General features: G+C 38.4%; 1 pseudogene; it reads left to right on the top strand.

The window, feature by feature from the left end:
* The first annotated feature begins 8,492 nt into the window (after positions 1 to 8,492).
* The window catches only part of LOC110932956, a 29,492-nt pseudogene continuing 23,851 nt past the window's right edge, over positions 8,493 to 14,133 (top strand).

The raw sequence follows: 14,133 nt of genomic DNA, 5'->3' as shown, positions 1-14,133 counted from the left end.
CTCCTCCAATTCCCCCCCATTTTTTAAACTTTAATAACTCTTTCATACGACATTATTTTTTTATAAAAATTGCACCAAAAAAACGAGCGTTTTTTATCTTTAAAACGAGTATACTATTGCTATATTTAAAAAAAAAATTTTAACCCAGTTGTGTAAAACGCAATAGAAAAACCACCAGTTACGTAAAACGCAATGAAAAAAAAAACCTAAAAAATGACATTTTTCTAAAACGCAATGCACCAAAAACACAAAGAAATGACTTATTTGTAAAATGCAATGGCCAGAAAACACAAAGAAATGTCTTATTTCTAAAACGCAATAGACTGAAAACACATAAAAAAGTGTTTTACCTAAAACGCAATGCATAAAAAACACAAAGAAATGTCTTATTTGTAAAACGCAATGGCAAGAAAGCACAAAGAAATGTTTTATTTGTAAAACGCAATGGCCAGAAAACACTTAAAAATGTCTCATTCTAAAACGCAATGACCTAAAAAAACAAAAGAAAGTGTTCTCTATAAAACACAATGGACTGAAAACACCTAAAAATGTGTTTTACCCAATGACTAAAAACACTTCAAAAATGTGTTTTACCTAAAACGCAATGACTAAAGATACTTAAAAATGTGTTTTTTTCTAAAACGCAATAGCCAGAAAACACATAAAACTCTCTTATTTCTAAAATGCAATTGACACATAAAACTGTTTCTGAACTGTTTGTGAATTGTCTGTGAACCGCCTGAATTGTCTACAAATTACTGCCTTCGAAATGAGCCAATTTCTGAAAATTAATTTTTCTGATGCGTTTTTAGTACAGCAATTTAATCGAGGTAAAACAGCTCAACCCCAGCCAGGGGCTCTGCCCCTTAGACCCCGCCAGGGGCGGCAGCCCCTGGGACCCCGCCACCGGGGGCTGCCGCCCCCGGACCCCCGCCAAGATCGTAAAACGCAATGACTAAATAAAAACCCAGATCGTGAAAATGAAATTAAAGAATTTCTTACATAAATCGAACCCGGTTTCTTCATCAATTGACGAAATTTGAAATGACAGAAACACTTATCAGCGATTGAATCGAACAAATCGAGTGATTATCTTCAAAATCACCGGAAAAAATGAGATTTTGTATGAAATTAAACTGGGTTTTCTTCAAAAAAACTGAAGAACACGTTGATCGGGGTTTGAATCATTGATTGGTGATGAAAATCGCACTATAATGTAGTGATTATTGAGATAGAAAGTGAAGAAATGGTTAAAGATGGTGGGTTTGAAAATGGTGGGTTTTGAAGTTACTGGGTTTTGAAAAAGGAAGAAGAAAGGGTTGGATTGACTAAAATACCCTTTGTCTTTATTTTAAATGTTGCCACATGTCATCCTCTTATTGCTTCCTATCCTTCCTAGCGAAATTAATCTTTCTATTTGATCTTTTCCCATGTTTTATGTTATAATGTTATATTAAATAGATATAAATACTTGATAGAATTAAAAAGAAATGTGAGGAGTCAGCCGAGCAATGGGAGTAGTCAGCCAAAATATGAGGAGTCCGTTAAGCCGTTGGGAAGAGTCAGCCGAGCCAATGGGAGGAGTCTGCCAAGTATATGGGAAGAGACTGCCAAGTATATGAGAGAAGTCTGCCAAGCCAATGGGAGAAGTCTGCCAAGTATATGAGAGGAGTCTGTTAAGTATACGGAAGGAGTCTGCCAAGTATATGGGAGGAGTCTGCCAAGTATATGCAAGAAGAGCCTTTATAAGACTATGGGGTATGGGATTTGGGTTGGGGCGTGGTTGACTGAAAACACCCAAGCCACCACCCCGGGTGGACTTGGGTTGGGGCGTAGCCCAAGGGACGGGAGTCTTAAGCCGGGCGTGGGGCGGGTCGATCAAGGTGACATGGCGGGCTCTCAATGGCCAAACCAAACTAGCCGTTGGCCAACGGTGTAACACCCTTACTATTGAAAGAAGGGTTTTGTACTAATAACGACAATTAAATGTGTACTTACAAATACACATACATAAAAAAATACGGGTTTGCTAAAACTTTTACAGTTTAAAAGTAGTACTACAAAATGTAATTGTGTTCGTCGTTTAAAAGTTACGACGTAACGTCGTGCGAAAGCTTTAATCCCGTGTGTTTAGTCCTTCGTTGAGCTTGATCTTCATCCGAGAATTCCTTAACATTTACCTATGACCAAAACCAACATAAAAGTTAGCTTTGGTAGTTAAATACATGTTTAAACAAGTCATATGGGTCAAAACAACAAAATTCAACAATTTTCGTAATTTAGGGCGCCGCCGTACGCTAAGGGGCGTCGCGCTACACCTAGGGGCGTCGCCGTACGCAAAGGGGCGTCGCGCTACACCTAGGGGCTTCGCCGTACGCTAAGGGGCGTCACGCTACACCTAGCCCCATTTTTGACAGAATGTTGCTTAATTGCAGCTGCAGATTTGCCCAGCTATGATTTTAACCGAAATATAAACTTCAAAGTTTCATAACTTTTTATCTACAAGCCCGTTTTACGCGATTCTTTTTCCTACGCGTTTGTAATTTAATTCTCCATCTCATGGAGTAAAAACCCGACATATAAATTCAAAAAGTTTTAGATTTCAAGCTCTCAGCTTGAAATTCAATTATAACACTTTTTGACCCGTTCGTGATTTTATCAAACAAACTTGTTTATTACCTTAAAAATACCATGGACACCATGTTATATCAGTTTGCTAATTTTCAAGGTTCAAATTACGAGTTTCTTATGCAATCTTAACCCATTTTGCATATATACTTGTTTTGACTCGTTAAGGGTATTTAACATTTTCAAGCTTTAAATCACGCTTCTTTTAGTTTACATCCTATCCCCATTTTTATATGTATCCTTAGGACTCCATTTAACAAAACGCTTATCACTAAATAACTCTTAAAGGTTGTTTGCCCAATTTACCCCTTAAGGGCTTTTTGGTCAATTTTAGTCCTTCATTTTGCGACGAAGGACTTTCGCTAATAGTTGACCAGAATATCGCTTCTAACTACATCCTTATATTTGCGTACCTGGCTCGGGTCAACCTATTGACCCATTTTAATACCTTGCTTCAACAATTTTCTATTTCATAGCAACGCTAATTCATATGCCGTTTTTTCCTGTAAGCATAAAACTCGACAAATGCTTATTAGTCGTGATTTGTCAAATGGTATCACTATTGCCATTTGACCCGTTTAGTCTAAATGACCAAACATTTTGCGCTTATATTCCAATGGTATTTGTTTACCATTTTATTAAGTAAGTCATTTCGGATTCCTTACCATTTAGTTATGTCTTTTAAATCCGTTTCTTACACGTTAACCCAATATGGCTTATGCTACTTGGTGTCGTTTTAAACTTCAACCCTTATCCATTTATACATGACTAAATCACCATTTTCCATTTTTTTTATTCATTTAGGCCTACTTACAAAGTAGCCATTCAAATATTCATTTTAAATGTCATGTATGACCAAATTTTCATTTCGCATCTTTTGATATATTCCGACCCGTACCACTTCGTGTCAGAACCATAGTTCGAATACAACCTTTGTCGTAATTGTAACCGAGAATTAAATGCATATCTTACAAGAGGGTGTAAGCTTTACTTACCTCGTATCCGAGCTACGCTTTTCTTTTCCTTCTTGATTCGTTGACCCGTTTCTTCCCAAGCCTCCACTTTGCTCGTTAAGTGTCAAACTATCGTCATCATTCAAATTCAAAGGTGGTTAGATTAGTCATTAATAATCACGACTATTCCACCTTACGTATTTTCTATGTCGAAACTACCATTCGACCTCATTATTTATTAATTCAACTTATCAAAAGTTAACTACTTTTGATCACATGATTTACACAATTAAGTCTAGATTAACTTTATGCTTTGAACCCTTATCGGTTCATACTTCGCATAATTTGTCATATTATTCAATTACACGTTTCTTTCAAAATTTCAACATATTAGTGTTCGTTTAGACATTTTAACAAACATCTTGTGGGCTTTCATACTTTTCATAAATCAAGTTTCTCAACTAGTTATTTGCCAAGTTTCAACATCATTCACAAGTCTCTATGTCTAGCATGCATAACAACACCTAGACTTACTTCATAGGAATCAAATAACACCCAATTTATTATCAAGATTCTAGTGTTCATTATATTTCTACAAAACCTATTAAACACCTATAATGGATAATCATGAACTTCATGATTTAAACACTAATTCAACAAGTTTTTGACTAGGGTTTACTCCTAGACTTGTTTTCCTTACTAATTTCATCTAAGCATTCATAAATCAAGCTCAGATTTCGATTTCTAGTGTTCATCAAAATTTCAAGATGTAATCAAAAGACAAAATTTAACATACCTCGTGATCCCTTCACTTAAGTGATCACTAATATAAGCTTGGATTTCGATTTGGTAGGCCTTCCAATTTGATCGATTTGAGCAAAGCTAGGGTTTGAAGTTGAGAGCTCCTGGATTCTCTGGAGAGTTCGACCAGAACACATACTTAAAGTGTGTGTTTTGGTGTTTGGTATTTTTTACTTAATAAATCTTGTTTCAAATTTGCTACATTTGGCCCCTATACTTTACCCATGTTGCATATAACATGTTTTAACCAAAGTTTCACATAATTACAAGACTTGTAATTAACTAGGTTATTTATTTCCTAGTTATTTTATCTTGTTTGTTTTTAAGTCCCTTTAACTCAGGCCTTTTATATACTTTGTTTTCTCAAAAACTTTTATTTCCTTTTTATTTAATATTAGGTTTATTTATTTAAATCCTAATACTTACCGGGTTAATTTCACCGCTAACGGTATTTTATCCGTTCAAAATTATTAACGTGGTTTGATTACCAAACCCACTTTCGAGGTGTTACAAACGGCTATGTTTTAAAAAAAATATTTTTTCACTATAAAACTCACATTTTTCTTCCTTTTTTTACCACATTCAACCAGAATACAGTCCACATCTTCTATACTCATCTCTATTCTCATTCCCCAAACCAAAAATGCATCCTCATAATCGTGGATGACATTGCATGCAAGTTAGATACATTCAACATATTCCAACAACAAAGGACCGAAATTCGAAAGAGCAAAGAAGCTAGTGATGCCCTGAAACAAAAACGAGATGATTTGAAATTTCTATCGCAGCCCATTGATCACCTAGAGGGTGAAGATATAGGTGTACAAAAAAACTGATTATTCAACCGAAACCGAAAAAAAAACCGGAACCGGTTTTTTTGTAACCTGCTCAGTTGGTAACCCGTTATAAAGCGGTTAGAATATTTGCTTTTGAAATCGATTTTAAAACCGGTTATTAACCGAAGGAAGTAAAAAACCGGTTAACTGGTAACGGTATAATAAAAACCGTTTTTTTTTTTGGGCCCAGCGAGAAAAAACGGTCATATGACCGTTAAAGGCTGCATTTAGCCGTTTTTTTTTTGACCAAAATTCATCTCAAACTTAGTATAAAAGGGTGGTGGGTTTTTAGGTTCAATCTGAATTAGTGGTCGGCGATTTTATCTGAGAGAGGTAGAGAAAAAGTGTTGTAGAGATAGAATGGTAAAGAAGAAGTGGTGGCGGATGGTCATGGGAGTTGGTGAGAGAGAGAAATAGAGAGAGAGAGAGAGAGAGAGTGAATACTTAGGGCTGTGCAACGGTTCAGAACCGGACCGAACCGAACCGAACAGGAACCGTTAATTGCTAAATTTAAGAACCAGAACCGAACCGTATTATAATGCTTCCGGTTCGGTTCTGAATCGGTTAAACGGTTCTTGTGTAAACGGTTCTCGCGGGAACCGGTTAACAAATAAATCCTAAAATTAACAATTCAATAGAAACAAATCAAACCATTTAAAACATTAACTAAGAGTTGTAACATTCAAAGTTCAAACCAACCAAAATAAAAGTAGCAAAGCAACAATAAAAAATTTCAAGCAATAAACAATCTCTAAATAAAACTATTACAACCATCGTGTTGAGAATTAAAACAAGCAATACACTATTTATATACACATTTACAATTCGATCAACATTGATTTGATTATTTTTGTTCAATTTTTATTTTCACATACAGAAAACTATATGTATCAAGAAGCAAACATTTAGAAAGAAAATATATGCAATCATAGAAAAAGGTCATGTAGAATAGCGTACCTATATTTGCAGGGTGTTGATGGAGATGAACTTGTGTGATAGCAATTAGGGTTAGGGTTGAGAGATGGAGAAGAATTAGAAGATGAAAGATGAGATCGTGGAATGAATATAATAAGAGGGAATAAGAACTAGGATGGTCGTATTATGTTGAAAAGCCCATTAATAAAATAGGGTTTTAAATATTTATAATCACAACTGGTTCTAGTGGTTCTTTAACCGGAACCGAACCGGGAACCGTTTTTATCCAAATTTAAGAACCGGAACCGAACCCTATATCCAAAAATACGGTTTGGATCTAGTGGTTCTGGTTCGGTTCCCCGATTCTGACGGTTCTGAACCGTATACTGCTCAGCCATAGAATACTATGTGTGTGTGTTTTGAAAGATGATCTGAATCTATTTGAAGATTGATTTTAATTAATTAAATAATAATAATAATAATAATAATAATAATAATAAATATGGGGTAAGATTACAAAAACACCCTTACCTATAAACAACCGTTGACTGTTAAGGTCCAAGATTGCAGCGTTTCACATTCGTTGAGGGGTTAAACATGAAAAATTTCGTGGTATAGGGTAAGAGTACCAATGGGATATATCTCCAATGGTAAAATTGCAGTTTACTCTTTAATTTAATAATTAAAAGTAACCCACCGCCATTATTACTGGGTTGCTTTGGAATCTAGGTGGGTGGGGTGCATAAAAGTGAAAAAGGAAGGAAGACAAGTGGCTCCTTGAATCCGCGTGTGAGAATAAAGAAGATATCGCGGAAGTTGCGTCATGATTTCCTGGTAATAAACTAAAGAGAAGAGCAGCTATAATTGGATCAAAACTTATCACCGTCCCTCAACAACTTTAAGCTCAACTCAACATACTTGAAACTCACAAAGAAAGGGAAGGTCTCTGGTCTGAGTATCTGGGCGCTGTTTCTTTTGAGCAACTATTTCAAGGTTAGTTTTTTTCCTTTAAATTAATGAAGTAGTAGTGATGGTTAATTATCTGTATTTTAAGTCCATCGATCGATCGATCGATCTACAGACTTTGGATAATGGTGCTTCAAACATCGTCACCAATTTCTTGTTATTATTTATTTCGCATCTTAATTTTCAGTGTTGAATCAGAAAGTAGATCGGGGGGTTGATTAAGGGGTAAATAAGAAGATGTTATACCACAATTTCTTTCTGAAATTGGTTACTTTAGAAAGTCCCTCACAGATCACCAACCGACATAAATAAATTTATAGACTGTGTGAATTGTTAAACCCAATTTCTGAGACATATATGCAGGTCATAACATGCTTTCCTTTGTTTGTCAAAGGTTTGAAGTTTATTTATTACTATATTTTGACTTTTTTAAGAAAGTCAAATCTTGGTTCTAAATCTCATCAAACGCTTGAGTGAATGTCGAGTATCATCAAACATTAAACGGTCAAAGTCAAAGACATCATCTGAAATCATATAGACTGACATATCATTAGGTCCCAAGATCACCATTCTGTAACTATGTGCGATTGGTTTATCTGTATTGTAAGTCCATCGATTGATCTACAGACTTTGGATAATGGTGCTTCAAACGTCGTCACCAATTTCTTGTTATTATTTATTTCGCATCTTAATTTTTAGTGTTGAATCGGTAAAAAGAAAGTAGATCGGGTTTGATTAAGGGGTAAATAAGAAGATGTTGTACCACAATTTCTTTCTCATATAAATGTATAGACTATGTCAATTGTTAAACCCAATTTCTGAGACATATATGCAGGTCATAACATGCTTTCCTTTGTATGTCAAAGGTTTGAAGTTTATTTCTTACTATATTTTGACTTTTTTAAGAAAGTCAAATCTTGGTTCTAAATCTCATCAAACGCTTGAGTGAACGTCGAGTATCATCAAACATTAAACCGTCAAAGACATCATTTGAATTCATATAGACTGACATATCATTAGGTCCCAAGATCACCATTCTGTAACTATGTGCGATTGGTTTGACTTTAAGAAAGTCAAACTTTTGCATTTCTCTTGTGCTTTGCTTTCTTATTACACGAATTTCATAACTTTTTAGAGACATTTGAGGTGTTTGTTGCAACAAAACCAACTTGTAAAGTTAGTTAACTGTATAAATATCAAACCACTCAAAATATTATCATTTTGTTATAACTCAGTTAGCTTTGTGTGATAATCTTTTTATTAAAACCCCTTATAAATGTTGGATTCCTAAAGAATACTTTTAAGTGGAAATTACTAGTTCCTTATCACAAGATACACTTAAACGTGAGATCTTTTGTTTCTTTGCAGTCATCTTCGACAAAACATACCTCCAATGGCGTCGTCTTCTTCAACATAATCAATTAAGAAGAGCTATCAGTATGATGTGTTTTTGAGTTTCCGTGGTGAAGACACGCGTAAGAACTTTGTGGATCACCTTTATGAGGCTCTTCACCGACACGGTATTCACACTTTCAAGGACGACGAGAGACTCAAACAAGGAGAAGGCATCAATAACCAGCTTTTGAAAGCTATTGAAAATTCCAAGTTTTTCATCATAGTTTTCTCAAAGAAATACGCATCTTCGTCTTGGTGCTTAAACGAACTTGTAAAGATTATGGAATGCCAAAAGTCGAACGACCAAATTGCTTACCCTGTTTTTTATGATGTGGATCCCTCTGAAGTTCGCAAACAACGTGGGCCGGTTGGAGAAGCCCTTGCCGAACATACAAATAAAGACATTAGGAAATGGAGAGAAGCTCTGACAGAAGCAGCCAATCTGTCTGGGTGGGATTTAGAGAAAACTGCTGATGGGTAATTTTTCTTCATTATTTTCAAGATTGCACATTCTTTTCTAGAATAATTCCTAATTTGAGAAAAGCATGAATCGTATCAAAAGATTCAACATGAATTATATGTATTTTTCTGAATGGCCAACGAAATATATTATTACTCGCCAAATGGCTAGAGAGGCTACTAGCCTGCTGTACACAATGATACCAAAACATACACCAAATTTCCCAGTTAAGACCAGCGTGTTTCGACCTCCCTTTGACCCATAAGAGGCTTAGTGTCTTGACATTGCCCATTATCTTCTCCAATGACAATCTATTCTGCTTAAATACACATTCGTTTCGCGCTTCCCATATACACCAGATTGCCGATAAACACACCGCATGCACCGCCTTCTTAAACTTAGGAGACGAGCCAACAATATGCAACTCCAAAATATCTTTTAACCCCAAAGCATAGATAGGAGGTACCTTGCACCATGACGATATCGCCTTATCGGCCTGAGCGAGGCCGCAAGACACAAACAAATGCTCCGACGATTCATTCACTTCCCCACACATCGGCGAGCCCACGTTTGTATTTCGTCTCCTCAAAGCATATTTAGTCGGAAGCTTATCCAATTCAGCCCTCCAAACTAATATTTCTACCTTTTTCGGAACCCATTTATTTCGTTTCGGGACGTATAGAGCAGGAATGTGTTGTTGCCTTATAAGTGCAGCCTTGACACTCGGAACAGTGAACACTTCTGCACCATCTAACTACCATGACAACTTGTCTGACCCGCTCGTAGTCTCGGCAGCCCCAGAAGAGCATTTAGCTGCTGAAACTCAGCCGATTCAACCCCATTCCTCATATCCATCTTCCAATCCCACACCCAAGTCGTTCCATCTGCATCAACCTGCACCCTAACCGCTGCATGTTTATGTTTTTCCAACCCAAACAGAGATGGGAATAGAAGGAATAAGGGCTGCTCTGTAACCCAACTATCCAGCCAAAATAATATATTTGACCCGTTACCTAGGATACCTTTTATCGCCTTCCGTATCTCGACACCATTACTTTCGACCTGCTCGATTGACTTGGCAACTTGTTTGGAGGGACTGGGTAAAGAAAGCTTAGTGGGGATAAAGTTCCAATTCCTAGAATTATTGTGTATAGCCCATATCACTCTCCTCCATAACCCATTTTCATCGTTTTTGTAACGCCACCACCATTTTGTCAACATGGCCAAATTCGCATCCCGAAGCGATCCAAACCCGAGCCCCCCATATTCAGTCGGAACAATTACTTTTTGCCCCGCAACCCAGTTCATTTTAGCTTTCTCATCCCGTCCGAGCCACCCTAAAAGAAAACACGCCTTATCCGGTCTAACGATTCTATAACGTTCTCTGGTGCTCTATATAATGTAAAGAAATAAGTGGGCAAGGAATTTAATACCGACTTGATTAGCGGCATCCAGCCGCCAAATGACAATTGTTTCGCCTTCCAAATCAATAATCTATTCTTGAATGTTTCTACAACGGAGTCCCAATTCCTACTAACATTCATGTTGGCTCCCACTTTCAATCCCTAAGTACTTGCACAGGAAGGACTCTATCTTGCATTTCAACTCATTTGCCATATTGACTTTTAACCCTGACACGAGATAAAAGCATCTAAGTAGTTTCCTTAAATTCTTTGCATTTGTAGCGGACCACTCCCCAAGAAAAACGACATCATCCGCGTACATAAGATGAGACAAGGTGGGGTCGGTGTTACCACATTGGATCCAATGAAATAAGCCCACTGAACACGCTTTTTTCATGATCCCAGACAAAGCCTCCATAGCAATGACAAAGAGAAATGGTGATATCGGGTCCCCTTGTCTAAGGCCCCGATGACAAGCAAACTCATTCGTAGGTGAACCGTTTATCAATACCGAAGCTTGAACCAAAGTTACAATAGCCCTCATCAACATCCTCCACCAATCTGGAAAATGCATTTGATCAAGAATAGTCTCCAAAAACCCCCCAACTAACAGAATGGTATGCTTTGTCAATGTCGTCTTAAACATCAACACCTTCCTCTTCATTTTCTTCATCCAGCTAATCAACTCATTCAACAATAATGGCCCATCCATTATACTTCTACCCATGGTTGCAAAAGTCGCTAGGCGCTCCCTAGTCGGATCCTGGAGTACTCGGGAAGTACTCGGCCTAGGCGGAGATTACTCGGGGAGTAATGGGCCTAGGTGAACGGTAATCGGGCCTCGACAGCCTACCTTGTAGCGAGTACTCGGGGAGTACTCGGAGCTTAGGCGGGACTTTTACAACCGTGCTTCTACCCGCCAAGAACGCCGACTGCTCGAAAGACACAAGTTTCCTGATCACCTACTTTTATCTAGCAACGAGTACCTTAGAAAGGACTTTATTTATGCAACCAGTTAGGCTAATCGGGAAATCTGAGAACTCCATGGGATCTTTTACCTTGGGTATAAAAGCAATAAATGAGGATGTGCATCTGTGTCTCAACGTCGCCGGCTATAAAAACCCTCAAATAAAGCCATAAACTCCTTTTCAACACCACCCCAACATCGTTTCAGAAATTTGAAGTTAAACCCATCCGGTCCCGGTGCCTTATCCCCATCACAGGATCAAACCGCATCCTTAATTTCACGCAAAGGGAACAATTTGACCAATTCATTTGCCTCTGAGTCTGATAACGTAGCTAAATTTGGGCAAGTTATAGGAGGTCTTGTCACTATTGGTTCCATAAATTTCTCAGAAAAGAACCAAAACGCCTTATCTTTGATAATAATCGGGTTAGTGGTCCACTCTCCATCCACCGCAATTCCACTAATCTTATTATTCGACGTGTTTGAATTTATAATACCATGGAAAAAACCTGTGTTTTCATCCCCCTCCAGCACCAATCTAACCCTCGCTTTTTGTCTAGCATCCAATTGTTTGACTCTATCAAAATCTAGGATAAACGCCTTACCCTCATTTCTCTGTTGGAACTCATTCGGCAATAACGGTCTTGATTCAGCCACCACTTCTAGACTTTCCAGCTCCACCTTCTTATTCTTATACACCTCCTCCAGCCTCGCTTTCTCATTGGCCACCCAAACTGCAATTCGGTTTTTGAGGAATTTAAATTTGGTGGCAATGGCTAAATCTGGTGGCCCGTGGAACACAAAAGAGTTGCATAAACCCATTACATACCATGTGTTATAAAAGCGAAACGGAATGTGGCCAAAATCATGTGCAGTGGTAGAAAGAATAATAGGACAATGGGCCGAAATATATCTAGACAAGGCTGTAACAGTTGCGTTTGGCCATCTCCCCATAAAATCACTACAAACCAGATATCTATCCAATTTGCTTAGTTTCTCAACATTGTCCGACATATATGTGTATTTGTGGCCGGTGGCCCCCCATTATTATGTTCTTGCAGACCCGCTATACGTATGAAATCATTAAAAATCCCAGCATTCAAAGGCATAAATTCTGAATTCAACCGTTCTGTACATCGGACTTCGTTAAAGTCACCTAGAAAAACCCACATACCCTGTATCAAACCTTTTAACTGACAAAGCTCCCTCCACAGATCCAATAATAGAACCTGAAACCACTAAAAAGCTCCTACTTTTGATAACCCCCAACTGTCGGGTCCCAAAGACTGACCAAACCCCCCGACTGCCCTTCCGAACCAACTTCTTCAGACGCAACTATAGTTCTGCCCCAGAAAGTGCTGAAATTAAAAGAGCTCCTTACCCCAACTTTGGGGTCTTGCATAGCCAGAAAATGAATCCCATTGCTGGTCTCCAATCCCCGAATCCAGGTCTGCTTCCTCGCATCCCTGACGCCCATGATATTTATCGCCAAAAAAATTCATTGCTGAACATTAGTTTCACCATCCCCATCTACCATGTTGTGCACCTCTTCTTCAAACACTAAGGCTAATTCCGACTACTGCCCCAACCGCAACCGTGTCAGTCACTTCTGGATCCCGATTTAAAATTTCAGTCGCCGGTGTTTCGGGTGCCAAACACGTCGGCGTCTCGTTGACCAAAACCGTCCCCTTGTCCTACGTCGTACTATCTTGTCCATCCTTGGAATTCCGACATGGATTGTTTAGGTCGATAGATCGATTTGCTCTTGTGCTGGGGAAGGTAAAGTTCCACTGTTTGGTTTTTTTATTTGAGTTATCAGATTCAGGAGACCTTAGTCCCCGAGTCCTCTTCCTGGGTCTAATTGGAGGCGATGGGTCCACCATATCATTTAAGCCCACCCTAGACTGGTCCACTTTACTCCTTAGGCCCACATTAGGAGTCCATCTGTCACAACCTTGGGTGGGGTCCCTGTGCTTTATTGTTTCTTCCAGAAGAAAAGTCCCCAGCTGTTTTTTCACCATCCCCATGCACACGTGCCTCCACTTCCCCGGTTTCCAGTGGCGGAGCCACACTTTGAACAACGGTGTCGTCCGACACCATTGTGTTGAAAATAATTTAATCAAACAATTAATTTATTAATTACCGAGTTATCAGCCAAACCAGTTTGTTCCAACTTGAGCAAACTGATTAAAGAAAGGTAGAAGGAGACTGTCCTGTTGTCGGACGAATTAAAAGAACACGCAAAATTAAAACCAACCTGGCGATTGAGATCGAAGATCTTTAAACGAGAAACTTGAACTGCACGGATGATTCCTGTCCTTAAAGGATTTTACGCGCTCGTATTGCTGTGAGCTGCAGCGTAAACTCCCAGGATTTAATGCAGAACTGATCTGGTATTCCAACAGCAATGGAAACCAGAAAACGCAGAAGCTGGAACGAAAACAGAATCACACAATAGAGAGAGAGAGAGCTGCGAATTTGAGGTGTGTAAATGGGTAGCAGGAAGCCTTTATTTATAGGTGTGGGTTATACCTGAGAATGAGAAAAATAGGGAATGATATATCAATCCCATACGAATTCGTAATTCTGTATACATATCCTATACGAATTCGATTTTCTATAGGATAACCCCCACTGTTTTCGAATCCATCCCTATCTCTTTCTTATCTCATCTCATTCGGTTTACAGATCTGACCCACCTGAAACCGAACCTTAGCTAAAAATAAAAGCTCCTCAGCTCCTAGCGACGATGCGTACGTGCAAAGTGCAAAGTGCGCCTCAAACGCGCCCATTCGCGCCTCAAACGCGA

This window comes from Helianthus annuus, chromosome 4 (genome assembly GCF_002127325.2).
Source record: "Helianthus annuus cultivar XRQ/B chromosome 4, HanXRQr2.0-SUNRISE, whole genome shotgun sequence".
In the NCBI taxonomy this organism is placed as follows: domain Eukaryota; kingdom Viridiplantae; phylum Streptophyta; class Magnoliopsida; order Asterales; family Asteraceae; genus Helianthus; species Helianthus annuus.
This window is presented reverse-complemented; position numbering and strand designations above follow the sequence as displayed.